At 36.6% G+C, this 14,180-nt stretch overlaps 1 protein-coding gene across 4 annotated transcripts in view; it reads left to right on the plus strand.

Moving 5' to 3' along the window:
* LOC5576444 (bifunctional heparan sulfate N-deacetylase/N-sulfotransferase) overlaps positions 1-14,180 on the plus strand; it is a 653,265-nt gene that overhangs the window by 156,205 nt on the left and 482,880 nt on the right. The window lies entirely within an intron of this gene.

A 14,180-nucleotide genomic window follows, 5' to 3' on the forward strand; every position in this document is an offset into this window, starting at 1 on the left:
AAGAAACCTACTTTGGTTGGCAAAATTTAGAGCTTAATTTCAGCTGTATTGAATTTGATCTAGATAGTTTATAACTTATCTAGTTCAGATATGTCTTTGATAGAAGCGGAATTTTATTTTTACGATTTGTATTGATTTCTTGCGATATAAAGGTGGAAAATATATTGTCGTGGAAAAAAAATAGTTCAGAAATCGAAATACGTGAAACATTTTCGGTGGTTTTCCAAACCCCTTCCTTATTATTTTTTTAAAGTAAATTTCAAAATAATTTGTATGGCGCGTTAGAAATCTCAACTTCTTTCCTTCTCCAGCAATAACCTATTATGTAATTAACCCGGTAAAAAAGGAAGCTGCCGGTAGAGGGGTTAATGGACGGCCCACGATAATTTGCAGAGAACATCAAATCTTCAGGACGCATTTTCAGAGGATTTGGTCAACCAAAGTAGCTTTCTGCCCCACAGTGCGACGGTACGACACTTCTTATCCGTTTCTTCATCCAGCGCCGTTGTCAGATGCAGACGGACAGATATCTTCTCCCGTCAATCCCGTTCACGTTCAGTAGAAGACGATATCCCAGGCAAGCGTGAGAGCAATCATTTAGAACTCGACGCCCCTGCATACTGTCAAGTGTGAAAATTCATTGCGTTCCAACTCTCTGTGAAGTGACAGAATTCGCGCCCGCCCAGATAGGGGCGTCAAACCCGTGGGGAACATGTCGAATTCTGCCGATGTTAGGTGATTTTGTCTCATCAATTTGCATCAGAATCTGAACGACATCCCCTCCTAACATTATCTCAATCGACGTTTTATCGCTGTTTGACTTGGGTACTTAAGCCCGCAACACCGATTCCATTACCTCAACGGTAAACGTTCTGACAACATTCGTTCTGACCTCATCAACCGACAACTAATCACTTCAACTGCCTCCGTTTGCCCCTGGATGGAACATTAACCTAAATAGCCGAAATCATCGCTTTTTCCTACATTGGCGGAATTAGATTTTTTTAAGGATGGTTAGGGGCAGAAATTCTTGTTCTCGTTCTTAATGAATTTTAACCTCAGATTTTTTTCTGCTAATATTTTTGTAATGCTTTACCCATTTTTCTAGAATTCCTCAAAAATAGCTAAAATTCTTCAGTGATTCCTGAAATTCACTAGACGCTACTTCAAAGATTCGTCTTACCATGGCTTTTTTTTTAACCCTTTGGGGCCTGATGTTTTCCAAGAACTATTATACAGTTTTTTGAACGCCTTTCAATAGTTTTGGTGCTCAAAATGCTAAACATAACAAGAAATGATGACAAATATTTTTTTGGGAGGTGCTAGGTCTTCCAAACTGCTCTTCAGTTCATAACTTGATGTCTATGCTTGTAATAACAACCTTGTTCATCATACAAGGTGATGAACTGTAATCTACCGTATATTCTGAACCTTCTGAGTGTTCAGCATATATTATCAGATCATTTCGAATGTTCTAGATTATCTAACTTGTCGGGATGTTCAGTACATAAGATCTACAACGCGATGAGAGTCAGGATTTAGTGGTAATAAATTAATAACCACGAAACGAAGCACTTCCGAAACATGGTGTATTCGATAAAGTTTCCAGCCATAATTAGCGACATCTATTGGGAAGAATCCATAAATTGCTTTTCATCTTTTGTTTGAGAACAATTTGTGAAAACGTCAGTAGAGTCTAAATGCGTAAACGAGTAGAACACGTTTTGCATATATGTGTTTGTCGACGAATCTTCTTCTTTTTTCTTGGCATATCGTTCCCACTGGGAGGAAGCTGGCTTCTCAGCTTAGTGTTAGTTTAGCACTTCCACTACCTGAGATCCTTCTCAGCTAATGACCTTTTTGCATGGATATATCGTGCGGCAGGCATGCGCCCATACTCTATGCCCAAGGAAGTCAAGACTCTTTCCTTTACGAAAAGATCCGGTAATCGTCGTACAAATCTCGAGCTCTACTTCTTTTTTGCAATCGTGCAACACGACTATCCGTGTAGAGGCGTCACTACTGTACTGTCACAGACAAACAGACGTAACACTCTTGAGAAGCTCATGGTACATGCGTTTAACGATGAATTTGAATTTCATTTGACCGACGCGATCGTTCCACCAGAGGCGCTAGTGTTCGATCGCTTTGACTTTTGATAGTGTACACGTTGCTGAATGATGCGAACAAAACTTACAGGCAATTCGTGTAGTAGTGTGCGTGTTAGGCAAACGTCAACTAAAAATCCATCATGGCAGACAGTGCTTCGCGCGGTTCTTGCAACAGATGGCAGTGTGGACTATAAGACTATCCATGAGGACACTTCGCGATTGGGTTGACAGCTCAAAGTGCAAGCACAGTGAACACTAAACTTACCGAAATTACTAGAACAATTGTAGATCTGAATTTCTGAACTCCGGGGTAATCTGGGTGGCTCGGAATACCCCAAACGTTCCTTGAAACAGCTAATTGATCCGTGAGAAAATTCAGTGAACATGTTAGATTTTATAACTTCACTCAGTTTAGCGAGATAAATTACTTGAACAAGTGCAGACCTGAAGTTCTGAACTCCAGGGTAATTTGGAGGGACTTGGAATATCCCAAACGTTCCTTGAAAGAGCTTATTGATCCATGAATGGTTTAGTGAGCATGTTAGATTATATAACTTCACTCAATTTAGCGAGATAAATTACTGAAACAAATGTAAACCTGAAGTTACGAACACTAGGGTAATTTGGAGGGCCTAGAATACCCCAAACGTTCCTTGAATTAGCCTATTGATCCGTGACAAGGTTCAGTGAACTTGGTAAGTTATATATCTTTACTCAGTTTAGCAAGAAACAATACTGGAATAAGTGTAGACCTGAAGTTCTGAACTCCAGGGTAATTTGAAGCACCTATAATATCCCAAACGTTCCTTGAAACAGCCTATTGATGCATGAGAAGGTTTAGTGAACAGGAAAGATTTTATAAATTCACTCAGTTTAGCGAGATATATTTCTGGAATAAGTGTAGCCCTGAAGTTCTGAACTCCAGGGTAACTTGGAGGGCCCGGAATACTCCAAACGTTCTTTAAAACATCCTATTGATACGTGCGAAAGTGCAGTGAACATGGTAGATTATATAATTTTACCCAGTTTAGCAAGAAATACTACTGGAATAAATGTAGACATGAAATTCAGATTTCCAGGGTAATTTGGAGGGCTTGGAATACCTCAAACGTTTCTTGAAGTAGCCTTTTGATCCGTGACAAGGTTCAGTAAACATTGTAGATTATATAACTTCACTCAGTTTAGCGAGAATAACTACTGGAACAAGTGTAGACCTGAAGTTCTGAACTCCAGGGTAATTTGGAGGGCCTGGAATATCCCAAACGTTCCTTGAAATATCTCTTGAGATTCTCAGAGGTTGGTAGATTCTATTTGAATTTGTAATGTTATTGTTTTTAACCCAAACAATTACTGTTACGGTTGTAGATTTCAAAGAGTGTGCTTCAGGACGTCCTCGAACATCCCAGGACATAGCAAAGCAAGTGAAATAGTGTTTTCGTTAAGCGAGTAATTCTGTATTATCTAGCCTGAACATCATTTATGTTCACAAACAGCATTACACGCTTCATATGTACTTATAGTTCAATTTTCCAAACTTCAGGATGTTCAGGATGTTCTAGGTTGTCAATTAGGTCATAAAGGCATATACTTCATATTTTTCTCTGATAAAAGAGTATATTTGGGACAACTTTGCCGAAGACAGTATATACATTTGTTCATTGGTTCTTTTTTTACAGCCTTTTTTGTACTGCGGTCATATATGACCGCGCCGGCCCCAAAGGGTTAAGGAATCGTGCAAGATTAATTTTGGGATTTTTGTTTCTAAGGGCCATCAGCATTTTATTTTTATTTTTTATTATTTGTTGATTACACTAGAAGTTTCTCGAACAGATGTCGGCCGCACCCACTTAAATTTTTATGAAACTTTCTAGATGTGACTAACTAAGCCACTAAGTATGCAATAGTGTTTTTTCAAAATTTATCTGAAATATTTTTTATTTTTTTTTTTTTTTTTTTATTTTTCTAGTTTTTTTTTTTTTTTTTTTTATTTATTTGTTAGGCACTCCGTGCACTTGGCCACTACTATGCCGAGGATCATATTTACAGAATCTATTTATATCCTAGTTCTTATTGCTATTTCTCTCATACCGAGCAGGTAGAGGAGAGTGCTGCCGTTGGTCCAATCCATATCCATATCGAAGTCCACTGGTGTGCGGTGGTTCATTTTGCCATGTATATGTATCGTGTGAGGCAACAGCCTACAAAGAGGGTCAGTGTGTCTCAGTCACCATCCGATACTGACGAAGGATAGATGTGTTCCCCTATACACAGTCCTTCGTGCGGCGTCTTCTGGTGCCTGGACGGAGTTTTTTGTGTGGGGGGATTGGGAATCGAACCCATGACCTTCCGCTTACGAAGCGAAACCGTAACCTCGAGGCTACGAGACCCCCCTTAAATATTTTGTTTTGAACCAAACTTTTCCACCCGTTTTTTTTTTTTTCAAAATAATGACAAAGTTTTTGTTGGAAAAAAAAAATCTTTTAAAATGTTCATCTCTGGATCTTTGGACGGTGCTCAATGGTCGAGCTCCATATATAGGGGCGGCCAAACGAAGCTTTTTTGAGATTTTTTTTTTCATTTTGAAATATACCTCTTGTTTTATATTATTATGATCCTTTAAATTTAAATTTAATTTAAATTTAAATTTCTTTGACTTTTATGACGTTAAATTGGCCGAAGTCTAAAAATTTAAAAATTTAACAATAAAAAAAAGTACAAAAATTATTTTTTAGGAATGCAATATTTCCCCAAAGTTACGCACTATCTAAAAGCTTTCGATACTTTTATCGGGCATGAGGATGGAAAAAAAATATTGGGTTGAAGTTTTAATACTATTCAATATTACACTTTATTGATTTTCATAATTTTGAACATGAAAAACAACTCTTGTCGCGTCATGTCGCTGCCATTTCGAATATTGCACATCAAAAAGCATCCTTATTACAATAACATTTGTAATGAAAAAACCTTTTTTAAGTTACTTAATATGTGAGTAACCCCTTCTGAAACAAAAAAAAAAACGCCAAATCTTGATTACTTTTTCAAATCGACGTAAGTAACTTTCATACGGTTTTGAGAAAATTATTTAAGAAGAATCACAACCTGTCTTCTAAAACTGTTTTAAAATGAATCACCTTATTAATTTATTTTTCGCCGTGTACATTGCTTAAATTAAGCATACAATCAGCTCGCGTTCAAAAACTAGGTAGTTTCTATCATTTCCCACTAAAATAATTATAACAAAATGATAAGTCGTTTCATTCAGTTATTTTCGACGTTTTTCTACCAGTGTAAAATTGGCTCAAGTAGTGTTTTGTTTTGATTCGTGGTTAAGTCACTTTGTCTCTCCATACAACGGAGCGGTGAAAGTAGCGGTTGGGTTCTTCTTCTTCTTTCTGACGTTACGTCCCTACTGGGACAGAGCCTGCTTCTCAGCTTAGTGTTCTTATTAGCACTTCCACAGTTATTAACTGAGAGCTTACTATGCCAATGACCATTTTTGCATGTGTATATCGTGTGGCAGGTACGAAGATACTCTATGCCCTGGGAAGTCGAGAAAATTTCCAACCCGAAAAGATCCTCGACCGGTGGGATTCGAACCCACGACCCTCAGCTTGATCTTGCTGAATAGCTGCGCGTTTACCGCTACGGCTATCTGGGCCCGTTGGGTTACGAAAGTTGAAATTCTTACTTACGCCGTTTAGTAAATCCGGAATTAAACGTTCTAAAAGTGAAAAATCTTGTTGGTTACGAGTGGAAAGTTTGGAATTTCGTCTGCGAAACAAGTAGGATCGATAAAGTAAGTCTGTTCACTTTTTTGACTAGAGACTATTTGAATAAGTTTTCATTAAATAACATATATGGATCACATAATTCATCGATTAAGGTGATAAAACTAGTTTTGGCCAACATTCATTTTTTTCGACCATTGTGGATTTGTAGTTAACACAATTACCTAGCTTGAGGAATAAATTGAATCAAATTATAAATGGGCATTTATTTTTCATTTTAATTTAAATTTAATTTCAATTAAAACAAAAACTTTGTTTTCAGTGTAAGCCACAAATAAGACACTCTTTATGGAATTCTCGATTATTTAAATTCAACCGTTTAGATTTAATTGACTCGCTTATTGAGCTTCATTGACTTCTGAGATAATTGTAGCTTTCACTTGTTTAGTTTTGTTGGAAAATGACTAGCTAAAAAATTGAATATAAGACAAGACAGAGTTGTTCTAAAACTTTTTTCTTCATAGTTCCCATCTCGCGATGTATACACGGATGGTAGTTAACATAATTACCTATCTTAAGACATAGTTCCATCAAAATAAAAAATTACAATTTTTGAAATCGCCTTTAAATTTTGAAAGCCAATTTTTTCAGTATAAGCCAAAAATCAGATTTTTCAGTATTTTTACTCAAAAATTAAGATAATTAGCACAAGTTATCCATACAACACTTTCCATTGTCCAGATAAATTAAAGAAAAAACTTATAATGCAAGTTGGCTAAGTTAGTCAAGCTCTACATATCCAGAATGTTTCATTGAAATAAGAGAGTGTGCTGCCAGCTCGGAATACAATTTGGTGCGAAATGGATCTATTGTGCCATTGAAGTTCTCTAGAACTATCTCTGAAAATTCATATTTGAATTCTTTCCAAAAATCTTCTTTCACTAGGAATACAAAAAAAATAATAAACATCCATACATAAAGCCTAAAGGAATGCTTTGCGTTGTTTTTCCAAACATGATTTGGCGATTTTTCTTTAAATTCCGTTAACAACTTCTTTAAGGCGAAGTAGGCCGTCATTGAAATTTGTACGCGTCGTTGATGATTGTTGCTAATTCATCTCACGATTTCGAATTAAAGAAAATCAGTTGGTTTTGCACTGACACAGCTGAAAAAGTATCAGCATACTTTATGCATGTTAGCACGTACTGTGATACTTTTTCAAGTCAATATAAACTATCAAAACTAATTTTTATCACTTTGAAATGCAAGCTGCAAAGTCATCATTGTTGCCAAATCGAATGACGGGCAACTTAGCCTTAAGAATATCTACTAAAATTTTCCATCTTAATTCGATCGAGATTTCATTTCAGGATGCGTTCACCAGTCATACAAATAAAAAGGTTGAATCGATCAAAATCCAAACACTGGGTCAAATTCTATGAAAAATCAAACTTGCATGTTCTAATTCCTGTTATAATTTTTTTGTGTTTCGTTTTTTTTTTGCTACTATTTCACCTTTTTTAGCTTCTTTTGGTTCCTTTTTAGTCTCTTCTTTCAGGCTAGAGGTATCTTAAGTTATTTTTTCTTCAAGACATTCACTCCTGCTACGCCTATGCTCTCCTGGCATCCAGATTCCAGTATCCTATGTTGCTTTATTTCCTCAAACAACAATGACAATGGGCACCCATTTTGGCGGTCGCAATCGCAACTAATGGCGCACCTTCCTCTATTAGGATTTGGTCACATTTTTATTATCACCTCACCTTATATCAGTGTGGCGGCATTTCCATCAGAATGGGGGAGATGCCTAGCTATTGACAATGGGTCCTGTGCCTCCTGAACTCTTCTGATTACTATCGCACAACGAAAACGTTAGAATGGGTCTCCCTCCCTGCGGTTTGACACAGTTAGCTGTGCACAGATAGCTATCAGCCTGATGCTGGATGTGGATTAGGGTGCGGCTTATTCATCGAAAGTTTTCAACATCAAAAGTTCGTAAGCCTTACTGGATCTAAATCACATAGAAAGAGAAGGGGGCCTTCCTTAGCCAAGTGGTTAGAGTCCGCGGCTACAAAGCAAAGCCATGCTGAAGGTATCTGGGTTAGATTCCCGGTCGGTCCAGGATCTTTTCGTAATGGAAATTTCCTTGACTTCCCTGGGCGTAGAGTATCATCGTACTCAATTTTAAAGATGGTTCAAATATACTCAAACTTGATTAAAAAATAACAAAGTTATTGGAATTTCATATTTTATAACTAGAAAACTCTCCTTCAAGTCGCATGCGCCACATCTAAATCTTCAAACTTCAAGGTTTTTTTTATGTGATTTGAAATAAGTAGAGCTCTTGAACTTTTGGTGTTAAAACTTTCGGAAAAATAAGCCACACCCTAATGTCAATGCTGTGGTACCGTGCGGCCGTCATAGAGAGGACTCACAGCGGGGACCGCATAGAAATGAGATGGGTTCATTAATCGTAATCGTTGTTGGCTTCATTTCGGGGGGAGAATGGTCGATGGACAATTGAGTGGAATGAGATATTGCTCAAATATTATGTTGATGGTAGGTGATCACGGAGAGCATTATTTAGCCTCGGACGCAGATTAGGATGTGTTTTATGGTTAACTTTATTTGATTAAGCAATGTGAGCGGAATTGACTGTTTCACAAGGTAGATTTGCGTCCTTCCTTAGCCTAGTGGTGATGTCCGCGGCTACAAAGCAAATCCATGCAGAAGACATTTGGGTTCGATTCCCTTTCGGTCCAGCATCTTTTTGTAACGGCAATTTTCTTGATTTCCCTGGGCATAGTCTCCATGATAGAGTGCCATTTATAAATAACGTAACGCTCCAATGGTTGACGAGGGGGTAGGCTCAAGCATTACGACTCATACAAAATAAAAAAAAATCAAGGAAAATGAAGGAATATCGATATGTCTCCATCATCAGAAAGCTAATGGCCATAATCAAGATATATCGTATCGTAAAGTTAGAATAGGTTTTTGTAGAACCCAATCATAAATCAAATAAAGACATTCACTCGAACCTCTAAAGATACAATAATTTACAATTCAAGAATATACCTACTGTTTTTTCTTTGACATATTGGTAATAGATGTTATTAATATCCAAAACATGCACTGAAATCAGAACCGTTAGCTCTATTGCCCTTTCCACCACAAATTCTTTGTTCGCCTTTCAACTTAACCAAACCATCCATCCTCTCTTATCTTACCAATTGCCATAAATTATCGGTTGTTTGGGAAGACAATTTGGTGGCTTCCACTTCCGCTCTTCTGTTTTACCTGGTGTCGCTAAGCGCTGCCATTTCCCACAACATCTCTCTCATATGGTGCTATGCTAACCGGCAGACTCTGTTCTTTTCTACACGTGCTTAGAAAGTTCCGCCACAAACTCTACAAACCGTAGCAGCTATTGTTTATTTTATAACTTTATATTTTGAGTGGGAACCGGGCGGACTGCCATCCGCCTGTTGCAATCGACGTTCAAACATCAACAACCCGAAACCTGGCTGCTGTTGGAAAACATATGTAGGGATTGGAGGTTCTCTATCATTTCAAGGATCCATCCTTCAAGGTTTTATAAAAAATGGCGAATTGCACTTCATATTTTTGTATTGCAATGCCCCTTTCTTAAAAATGGAATTTGTTAAAAAAAATATTGGTTTCTGTATGTTTTTTTTTGTTTCTGTTCAGTATATTTTTAATCTCCTCTGTCAAGCATGAAGTCTCTAAAGTTCCTATTTTTAAGACACTCAGTCTCTACTAGCCCTGAATATATGCCCATGTTAGAATTGGATGATCGGATAATTCACAAATCAACGATGATCAGTGAATTTGAAAAATAATTCTACGAGTATTGGTTGATTGCAGAATCAGTTGTGAGCCTACTCATGGGGTTCTTGCTCTACAGTTTGGGAAACACTGCTCTACACCACATTTCCAGGATGATGATCCTGGAATGGGGAAGTTTGCCGGAAATTTCATAACAATAATTCACTCTAATGGAACCCCAAACTCTGCACTGCGAAGTGGGTTCACACAAGGGGGGGTAGAGGGGCAATTGGTTGTTACGTGAGAGTATGTGTGCGTTTCTCATTGTTTCTAGCCAAGTTTAGTGCACTAAACGACGTCGGAGCATGTGTTCTTCTCGGTTAGATATTGTTCCTTCCTGCATACGATGGCGAGGACGACGACGACGCCATAGATAAGCTACTGGAAAGGATGACGATGGTGATGTGCATACGATGATAATCATACATCTTCAGCAGTCTCAGGTCTCGGAATCGATACAGCAACAGAACCTGCATCTGGGAGAGAGACCGGAAAGCTTTATGGTGCTCCATCATTGGTTGGTCTGACGGTGCTTTCGAAGATGATGGCGGTGGTAACGGCTGTGACGTTAGGAGACTGTCTTGATAGGGTGCTGAGGGTAACGGCGAGAGAACTTGAGTGCGTTGGAGTTTTTTTAGCAAGCATATTTTTATAGAACATAATGTTTCTTTTAGCAGTGCTGATTATGTAACTAATGGAGCCGATAATGCATAAGGAAATTGATATCAGTATAATAGCCACAGCTAAAGTTTGCTACTCTAAAAAAATTAACGGAAATTTGTGTTTTATAAAATAATAGAGATTTCTATAAAACTTTACTTGTAATTTCAAAGGTCAGCCGAAAAAATCAATCTGCCAGATATTCCAGAAGAATCTTCTGGGATTCTCGAAGAAACAGTGCGAGATTCACGAAGAGGCTCGGTATTTTTCCGAACGCAATCTACCGGAATCAACCAAAAACACTTCCGAGTTTACCTTAGAAAATCTTTCCGGGATTCCTAAGGGAATCATTTCCACATTCCCATATTTTCCAAAAAAATCTCTTCGAGATTCTCGAAGAAATACTTCTACCATTCCAAGATATTTTCAAAGGTATATTCCGAAGGAATCTTTCCAAGGATTCCACTAAGCATTTGAAAAATTTCCGCGAAGATAGATCTAGTATTTGCTAGAGGAATTTTCCTTTTATTTTCAATCTTCGAGAATCCTGTGAGAATTCTTTTAAGAATCCTGAGAGAATTCTTCCGAGAGTCCTTCCGGTAAGAATTTTCCGAGATTCCCAGGAGGATAGTTCCGTGATTTCTTAGAGAAATCTTCCGAGAATTTTGATGGATTCATTCGAGATTCTTTGGAGGAATCTTTTGAAATTCCCTCCTAGTAGTATTCTTCCGCGAATGCTAGGAGGAATTTTTCGAAACTCTTCAGGGGAATCATTAAAAATTTCTTGAAAAATTCCAGTCAAGATTTATTGGAGTGAACTTTACAAACACCATAATCAGCTTGTAGAAATCTTTCAAGATCCCTCGAAAGATTTTTTTGTTGCCTTGTTTTGTTTGGAGAAATGTTTCGCGACTCTTTGAAGGAATCTTCCATGAGAGGAATCTTTCCAATATTCTGTTAGGAATTTGTTAAATATTTACGAGGAAAATTCCGAAATTTCTAATGGAATCTTTTTTTATTCCCAGCGAAATCTGTCCGAGAATCCCGGAGGTATCTTTGCGATATTTCATATGGGGTTTTTGGGATTGTCAGTGGAATCTTACCGGAATTTCCAGAGCATCTTTCCGAGATTTTACGTGAAATCTTTCTAAAATTTCTAGGAGAATCATTTAAAGATTCCCAGTAGCTTTTATCTGAGCTTCAGCTTTAGCTTCAGGTGAAGATAAATCGAAGCCAAATTTCAAATTTTCAACAGCACGGATCTGGAGAACCAAACATCAGTTTAAGCTGAAAACTTAATCGATTGGTCACTCGCTGGTGGTGACCAATCGATTAAGTTTTCAGCTCAAACGGGTGTTCGGTTCTCCAGATTTGTGCTCTTGAAAATTTGAGGTTTGGCTTCGAGTCATCTTCACCTTCAGATATTCAGCTTAATATCTTGCAAAATCTTTACCAGGCTCCTAGCAGATTAATTTCGATATTTCCAGCGGATTTCTTTCAAGATTCCCAGTAGATTCTTACAAAATTTTCCAGAGTAACATTTTCAAAATTCGAATCTTATCTAATATATCCCAGGATTTTCCTCATTTTTCGTTTATCAGAGATTTCCTTACTCTGTGTAAGACTCCCGACAAAATCATTCTGTAGGAGAAAATAATCCGAGATTTCCGAAGGAATCAGTTCCATATTCCATCAGTTCCGAGATTCCCGGTGTAGTCTGTTCGAGAGTCATGGAGGAATCTTTTCCAGATCCCAGGAGATCTTTGTAAGATTCCCGAAAAAAATTTTTTTTTCAAAATTCCCGGGAATCTTTCTGAAATTCCTAGCAGAATCATTCCAAGATTACCAATAGAATTTTTAGGAGAAAATAATCCGCGTCATAGCGAAAAATCTTGCAAAAATTTACAAGGTAGCTAGCAGATTCATTTTCCAGCGAAATCTTTCTAAGATTCCCAGTAGAGTCTTTTCAAAAATATCACAGGATTTTTTTCGGGGTCTATCATAAATTCTCTTTATACTCTGTCCAAGACTTCTGATGGAATCTTTCTGAGAATCCCAGAGAAATCATTCCGAGATTTCGGGAGGAATCTTTTCCATGTTTTCGCAGGAATTCTGTGCCTCGGAAAGGTACCTCTGAGATTTTCGGAGGTACCTTTTCGAAATTTTCATTAGCATCTGTCCGAGAGTAATGAAGGAATCATTTCGAGATTACAGGAGATGTTTGTGAGATTTCCGGAAAAATCTCCGAAATTGTCGGGAGAATCTGTTCGAGATTTATGGTTGTGTTTTCCGAGATTTCCGAAAGAATCTATCCGATATCCCGGAGGAATCTTTCCCGAATTCTTCTGGGAATTATGTTTAAAAATTCTGAGATTGCTAATGAAATCATTCTTTGATTCTCAGTAAATTCTGTCCGAGATTCTCGGAGGAATATTAGTAATATTCGCAACGGAGATTCCTAGCAAAAAAAAAATAATCGAGGTTCCCAACGAAATCCTTCCGCGAATCTATTGAGGAATCGTATTGAGAGTTACAGACGTAACCTTTCCGAGATTTTCAGCGAAATATTTTTAAAATTTTCAGTCAAATCTCTCCGAGATTCCCGGTAGAATTAATCCCTATAAGACTTATGGAGGAATCTGTTCGACGTTTATAAAGGAATCTATTTGAGATTCCTAGAGTAATCTGTAACAGAGTCCCTCAGGGATCTATAAAGATTTCCATGAAATATTTTTCAAAATTATCGGCACCAAGGAATTTTTACAAAAATATTTAAAAATTAAATTTTTGGATAATCCAAGATTTGCAGAAGAAATCTTTCAAGATTTTCGTGAACAATTTCCAAGAACTTCCGATTTTTTTTTAAATAAATTTGCCGGAAATTCGAAGCAAGGCTCTTAACATTTTATGGAAGAATGTTTCAATGATTTTTTAAAGAAAACTTCATGAGAATCTTTTTGAAATCTCCTGAAAATTTTTAATAAATCTTATGAGAATTTTGAAAAAGGTATTCCTTGTTTTTAAGGACAAATATACAATCAAGGAACGGAATTAACTTCGCAAAAATTTATCCACGGGTTTAAAAAAAAGGTAGGATAATTTCCGGTTTTTTTTTTTCAATTTTTCAATATGAAAATTTTATAGATTTTAAAAGGTTATCTTCCAAGATTTGTTAAAGAAATCTTCCCAAATTTAGAATTTTACAAGACACTCAGAAAGAAATTTTCTGAAATGTTGGAATGGATCATCGGAAAAAATATACCAAGGATCCCGCAAGAAATTTTTCGCAACGTTTTTAGTAATTCCTCCGATTTTTGCTGAAAAAATCTTCAAAAGAAATTCGGAAGAAACTTTCCAATATTTACATATTTTGGAAATAATCTGATGAAAAAAAATTGAGATATTCGGAAGAATTTTTTTTTATTTTAAAATGAAATTTGAAAGTATTTTGAACGAATTTTCCATCATTTGCTGATGAAACTTTGAAGGGTATTCTGAAATTTATGAAAAAATAACCAAGTATTTCGGAAGAAAATTTATGTAGGAAGTAAAATGAAAATAATAATTTGCTTTTTTCCTTTTCTATTTTTCCTTGATTTTTGAAAGATATCTTCCATGATATTCGAAAAAAAACTAACGATCTCATGTAACCTTCTAATTGTTTGAAATAAAACTAGAGATTTTGCAAAAAAAATCAAGATATTTAAAAAAATCCTTAAAAAAAAATCAAAAAAAATTTTAACTGGTTTGAAAATTTTGGAAGAAATATGCTGAGTTTTTTTAAAGGAATTTTTGGTTTTTTTTAGATTTTAGAAGAAAATTAAATGTT

The sequence above is a fragment of the Aedes aegypti genome, chromosome 2, assembly GCF_002204515.2.
Source record: "Aedes aegypti strain LVP_AGWG chromosome 2, AaegL5.0 Primary Assembly, whole genome shotgun sequence".
In the NCBI taxonomy this organism is placed as follows: Eukaryota; Metazoa; Arthropoda; class Insecta; order Diptera; family Culicidae; genus Aedes; species Aedes aegypti.